The following is a 6,934-nucleotide window of genomic DNA, read 5'->3' on the forward strand; positions in this document are numbered from 1 at the left end:
GCGGCACTGCGGGGGTTGTTTTTGTTTTGGCGGGGCAGCACTGGGGGGTTGTTTTTGGTTCGGCGGGGCAGTGCTGGGGGGGGTTGTTACGGCAGGGCTGTATTTTTTTTTTTTTTGCTTGGGGCGGCAAAAAAGTTAGAGCCGGCCCTCCAACCAGGCAAGGTACTAACAAACTTCAACAGGACTTTATTTTTACAGTGGAAACCTCTTTACCAAGCTGCTGCTGCGGCACCCTCTGTAACTCTCACTCAGCCTCCTCAACTCCTCCCTCCTCCTTCCTGTTTCCTGTCCTTTCAGACTCCCAACAGCCAGTGCTCCCAGTTCTAATAACTACAGCAGCATCTAAACACCACACTCCCCTTTTACACAAGTAAGTAAGAGCAGAGTGAGGCCCAGCAGAAACCAGCTTTTGCAGGCATTTGGGGTTTTTTTGCTCTCCTCTATTGCCTTTCAGTGCAAGAGGGGGGTTCAGCTTGTGATTTTTGTTAACTGGACACTGTCCCTTTAATGCAGAGTTGTGTTTTTCTTGCAATGCCAAAACCAAACGTTAGTGACGCAATAACCAGGCACGAAGAGAAGGCCCGGACACCTGGGAGACGAGGCTGCTTTGCGCTTCCTGCAGCGATGGGGCTGTTCAAGAAGCATTTGCTCTTTTACAACAAAAATCCAACTTCTGCAATGCTGTCATGGTCAGTAGGTGCTCGGCCCAGCGCTGGCCAGGCAAGTCCGAGATGCCTGAGGGCACATTTCATTTACACACCCAACTATTTCAAGATTTCAAAGTATTTTGGAGGGGAGGAAAAGGGGAGCTTGCTCTTCTATCCAGCACAATGCTTTCTGCAACCTGCTTTCAGACATTAGCCCATTCGCCTGCGGAAACTTTGCCTAATACGAATGGTAGATTATCTAGGGTACGTATCTTACCTCCACTGCCCCAGTATCTGAGTGCCTCACAGTGTGTTAGCGTGTATTTATCCTCACAATGCCCCTGGGAGGTAAGGCAGGGCTGCTCTCTTCATTTTGCAGATGGGAAAGCAGAAGCCCAGAGAGGATAAGTAACATGCCCCAGGTCACACAGCACTTCCCTGGCAGAGCAGAGAGAGAGAAGGGTGGTCTTATGTTTCACTTGCTGGCTGGAGACTTAAAACATAGGGGTTTGTTTCCCAGCTCTGCCGCCTATCAGTGGGGTAGCCGTGTCAGTCTGTATCCACAAAAACAATGAGAAGTCCGGTGGCACCGTAAAGACTAACCGATTTATTTGGGCATAAGCTTTCATGGGTAAAAACCCCCACTTCTTCCCATGCCTGCAGATGCATCGGAAGAAGTGTGGGGTTTTACCCACGAAAGCTTATGTCCAAATAAATCGGTTAGTCTTTAAGGTGCCACCGGTCAGCTCTGCCACCGACTCCCTGTATGACTTAGGGCCAGATTTTTAAGGGTATTTATTTAGGCACTGGAAGATCCAGATAGGCACATAGTGAAGGTTTCAAAAGCCCCTAGTTGGAATATTGGGCACTGGTAGGGAAGGATGGAACACAAAGACTTACCGCACCTCCTGCTCCCTGAGCCCCAGAGCAGCAGTGGCCTGGGTGATACTGACATGATGAGTGCCCCCTGAGCGCAGGCAAATGTGGCCTTTTTCCAATATGCGAACAAAAGAAACAGAGGAGGAGTTAGGCACCGAGGCGCTCTTGAAAGTCCCACTTGGTGCCGAGCTGCATTTTTAAGCATCTAAAGACCTTTTAAAAAAATCTGGTTTTTAATCTCCTTGTACCTCAATTGTCTGTCAAGTGAGAATAGCAGCACTTCGCCCCGCCCAGTAATGGCCATGCTGAGATACAAGGGTGGTAGGGGGGGGTCTCTCACTCGGAGTCCTATTATGAAGCTGATGGCAGCGTGCGCTCCAAGTAAGCCAGCCATTAACAGTGCCAGCTGTGTTTGATAGATGACCCCTCTAAAATGCACTTATAATGGAGTTGATCTCTAGCTTTTCCATTAAAAACTAAAATCTCATTTCCCTTCACAGGAGACCTCTGCCGCCCTTCAGCCCCAAGCTCTTTGGCTACAAGGCTGAGGCCGAGAGCTGCAGACACTTCTGTCCTGACACGGGAAAACTGCCACATTCACCAGCTCTCAGGGACCCCTGGCCATGACAATATCATCCATGCATCCAAGCCGCAAAAGATGCTATGAAGTTCTGTATTCCAGCCATCTCTCATCCATTCTTTTCCCAATAGCTCCCAACATTCAAACTTCCAGTTCAAGGACAAATTTTCTATGCCTCATACCATTGACACTCAACAGGCTGAGTTTCGATAGCGTAACAGGCTAGCTAAGTGTATGGGGTCTCACCTCTAGTAGCCTGTCCACAAAGTGGATAAAAGCCCACTACTGCTACTAGCCACCGGAATTAGTGCTTTAGCTGAAGTGGGAAAGGCCTGTGCTGGAGCCCCTACAGGTCAACCAATGGTGGTGCTATTACATTAGTATCATGCTACAGCATATACCAGCTTGACCACTAAGACACAATAGCACTGGAAGAAAAATACTTATAAAAAATAAGGTAAGTGCCTTGAAGTTCTTATGCATGCTAGACTCAGGCTCCTTTAAGGGTTTTATTCTGCAAGCTGATGAGCACCCCCTGAAGGCCACTGACTGCCCTGAGCTCCCTTTGGCCTCAGTGGATGTTGAGAGCACTCAGACCCAGATCCTCCAAGGTATTTAGGTGGGCATTTCAAAGGCCTCACCATCTGTCTGAAATGGGGCTGAAGACATGGATGTATGTTTAGCCTCTCAATAACAATTGTAAATGGCAATAAAGAAAGAGATGCCTGTATTGCGACTTCCGGTTCGACAGCTAAGATAAGGTCAGGCGTTTACTGCTGAGAACCAGCAGACTCAACTCCTTAAAGATACAAGATTGGCTCAGCTCTGCAGTTGCCTTGCCTATGAATAGATGAGATTCCTGCTGTCCCAGTGAGTAATTCTGACTTCCTCCCTTTGCCTTGCAGAGCGGAGTCACAGGCATTCTGCACTCCAGTCATGCATTACTTACATGGTCTGAAAGGAAACTTTAACACATCCAATGAATCATCCGGGATTGGATCATTTTAAAAGTTATTCCATTGGTATTTCCCTTCTATTGTAGTATGCCAACACCTAAAACTTCGGCTAATCCGGACTCCTAAATGCATTGAGTTGTTGACATATACAGCTACTAATAAAATATTTTTTTTTTAAAAAACAAGTCCTTTAAAATTCCCTTCAATAAACAAGTGACCCTTAGAGGATTGCTGTAGCACTTCAGAGCTGCTAATTTTGTCAGACTGCTTCCTTGTTTTGGAGTTGCTTATTTAAAGAACCCAAAGTTAAAAATGTTTCAATAGCCAGCCTTTAACTACAGAACTTAAATGACTGCAGGTTTCATGCCAAGACATTATTTGCACAGCAATGAAGTGAACGGCCCCTTGCTCTCTCTCTCTGTCTCTCACAGAGGCGCACACATTCCTTTTCCGACCAAGATAAAAATAAAATGCCTCCAAAGCAGAGACAAAACCATAACAGTGTTAAGTAAAGAAAACAAGGCATTAATGTACAGCCTGCGCCAGGCCATCAGCTTCATGATGTAGCAACAGCTCCTGAGCGGGACACAGCCGGTTGCTACTTCACTTTTCCCAGGTGTCAAAGTTAAATCCTATTGGTCCATCGACCGCTCAGTATTTAAAAGAAAAGGAAACATCTGGAAGAGCAGAAAATGCTCCAGCAGAATTTGGGAGAATTTAAATATAAACATAAAACAAATATAAACATTTCTCTCTGCTGGTCTTGCAGTGTGATAGAGTGTAACTATTTTGGACCTTTCGCGCATTATTCCCATATCTTCAATATCAGATGAGCTAGAACTGCTAGGTGTTATTCGTTTGGTCCTCTTAACACTGAAATCCATCCCATTCCTTAGCTCATTGAGGTCAATTTTTGTTTGTCCTTTACATAGCATTTCTCCGATGCTTTTCATACTAGATGATCCGAAATCCTGTTTGTATCAGTTTATATTGGTAATAAAGTCATTGCTAAATTGCAGTTCATTACTGAAATGCAGCCATCTCTGGGGTGAAACACAGCAGCTGGTTTAATAGCCCACAGCAACAGTGTTGACCACTATTTGCCAACAGTTACTACACAATCAGATATGAGAAACCAGTTTTCACACTGTATTTGGAATGGACTATAACTCTGGTACCTGCTGGCAAATGCTGATTTTTTAAAAATAGCGACTACTGAGGTTATTCGTAGAGTAGTTTTTAACCCTACTACCACTGTGTGTAAACCCTCTCAGAAACCTAAACATTCCCTACCTGTTGTGTCCTTTTCTTTTTGCCCTCTCATTGGCTACCTACGGAACATGAACATTACTTTATTGCTGATGGGCATTTTTAGTGGTCATCCGGGTGGGCTTAGCACAGTGCTGGGACTAGGATTTGCTCGCTCATCCATGCCACTCTGCTTGTCAGATGGCAACCCCCTCCCTGCAGCTGAACAAAAAACAAACAAACAAAAAACAATACTGCATGCGCATGCAGTGCAAATTCTCAGTAACGGGTGGCTTGAAAGCACATTGGTCTTTCCATAAGACTTTATGCTTTGGCGAGGTGGTGGGGAAAATGGGGAACTTTTTTACCAACATGTCTGCCAGTTTCCATCCAGGCTTTGTTTCAGCTGAAATTTTCTGCCCAGGTCTAACCCATTGCCCTGCTTTAGTACCTGACAGTCAGGGATTTCAAAGCAGTTAAGAAACACAAATGAACTGAGCATCACAACCACCCTGGGAGCCAGACAAGCAGTACTGTCCCCACCTTACAAAAGGGAAAGCGAGGCGCTGGAGTTAAGTGATTTACTGGCTGTCACACAGCAAGCCAGTGGCAGACCTTGGATTAGAACTCGGCTCTCCTGATGCCCAGCCTTGTGCTTTACACACTACACCAGGGATCAGCAACCTTTCAGAAGTGGTGTGCCGAGTCTTCATTTATTCACTCTAATTTAGGGTTTCGCGTGCCAGTAACACATTTTAATGTTTTTAGAAGGGCTCTTTCTATAAGTCTATAATATATAACTAAACTTTTGTTGTATGTAAAGTAAATAAGGTTTTTAAAATGTTTAAGAAGCTTCATTTAAAATTAAATTAAAATGCAGAGCCCCCCGGACCAGTGGCCAGGACCCGGGCAGTGTGAGAGCCACTGAAAATCAGCTCGCGTGCCACCTTCGGCACGTGTGCCATAGGTTGCCTACCCTTGCACTACACCATGCGGCTTCTCAGCTTATAGCAACATTGCAGCCTATGTCTACGTGATTCCGAGACCCTATGCTCACTCTGCTCGAGCGAGTATGCTAAGCATAGCAGAGTGGCTGCTCGGACTAGGCTCCGCAATACAAACTCTCCCAACCTCCAGCCCAGGGTGTATAGTTGGTGGCTATTCCGAGCTGCTGCTACTGCCACACTGCTGCTTTTAGTGCATTAGCTCAAGCTCTCCAAACCTACACGACACAGGACAGCTTTTGGCCATCAGCCTCTGGAAATGAGAGGACTTAAATAGTCATGTCATAATAGCCTGTTGCACTCTGTAGCAATCTTTTCCTTGGCAGCACGGATAGTATCATACTTGCTCTGCAAAGACTATGCCCCATGACAGTTGTGAGGCAAGCCTATGGAGATCAAGTGTCTGCACTTCCAATTAACAGAGTGATGTTCATTGGGAAACAATATCTTTCCATTTCACCCTAGGGAAACCATGTGGGTGGGAGGCAAATGCCAGACAGTAATGGGAACTGTGTGTGCATATTGCAGGGGTGATTAAAATAGCCGAGGACCAAGGGACAGTGATTATCAATGACAAGATTCTGGGAGTTGAGGGTACTCAGCACCTCACAGGGTTTGGCCCTTACTAAAGAGACCATGATGTGCAGTTTGGCTTAGTCGTGAAGTTTACGATAGAAATCACCTTTGAAAGGCACAGGCGAGAAATGATTTATTAGTTTTTCCTTTATATTGAAGGTCAACTATGCCACGAATCCCCTTGCGGCTTGAACTACAAGTTCTTATTCCTGAAGTCCATGAAAACTGTAAGTAGCATGGACAACATTCCCCAGCCCAGAAAACCTAGAGTAGATACAACCCGCCATAAGCCACTCACGATGACAGTCAAAGCCCACATAGAGACACAGGATCCACAGGTCTCATGCAAATAAATATATGCAGAGAGGATGTGGATCGCTGGCTATGTAGGGTCTGGTTGGGTTCCAAATCCCGGGTTAGAACTTCCGTGACTGCAAAAGGAGCTACACCAGAGATGAAGCTTAATCTGTTAATGGTTGTAAAGCTCCTTGAGATCCTTGCTTCATGCTGCTATGCAGGGACAACAGCAGCATGAAGCGCATAGAGCCACGGAATAAATGAAATTAAGCATATTCTAAAAGGACTTTTATAGAACGCAGTGGATAGAAAACAGAATCACTGATGACTCTGTCCTTCATTTGCACTTAAAAAGAGGCTGGACTCAAGTAATGGGTTGGGGCGTGGGGGTGGGAATCTCCTACCCAGACTCAAATACACCATTGATCCAGCTTCTGCAGAATGCTCGCTACTTTCAGGTTCTCCTTCTACAGCAATATCGAGGAGGGGCTTGAGAAGATGGGTGAAACATCACTGGCTTCCCCTCCACTACAGGCAAATAAAAGCCTCCTGCACCCATTCCTTAGAATCTCCAGCACCCTTCTTTATAACCAGGAATGCTGCTGCCTTGAATCTCCATCCTTCCACTCTTTATACAGTAACACACCTGGTTAAGCAAAGATGCCACTCGTGCCTATCTACAGGGGAGTCTGGGCAGAGAGTAGAGGCAGTTATTAGGGGGAAACGCTTTGAAAAATGGGCAGGCTC

Source organism: Terrapene carolina, unplaced genomic scaffold (genome assembly GCF_002925995.2).
Source record: "Terrapene carolina triunguis isolate 2854851 unplaced genomic scaffold, T_m_triunguis-2.0 Scaffold192, whole genome shotgun sequence".
Lineage (NCBI taxonomy): Eukaryota > Metazoa > Chordata > Testudines > Emydidae > Terrapene > Terrapene triunguis.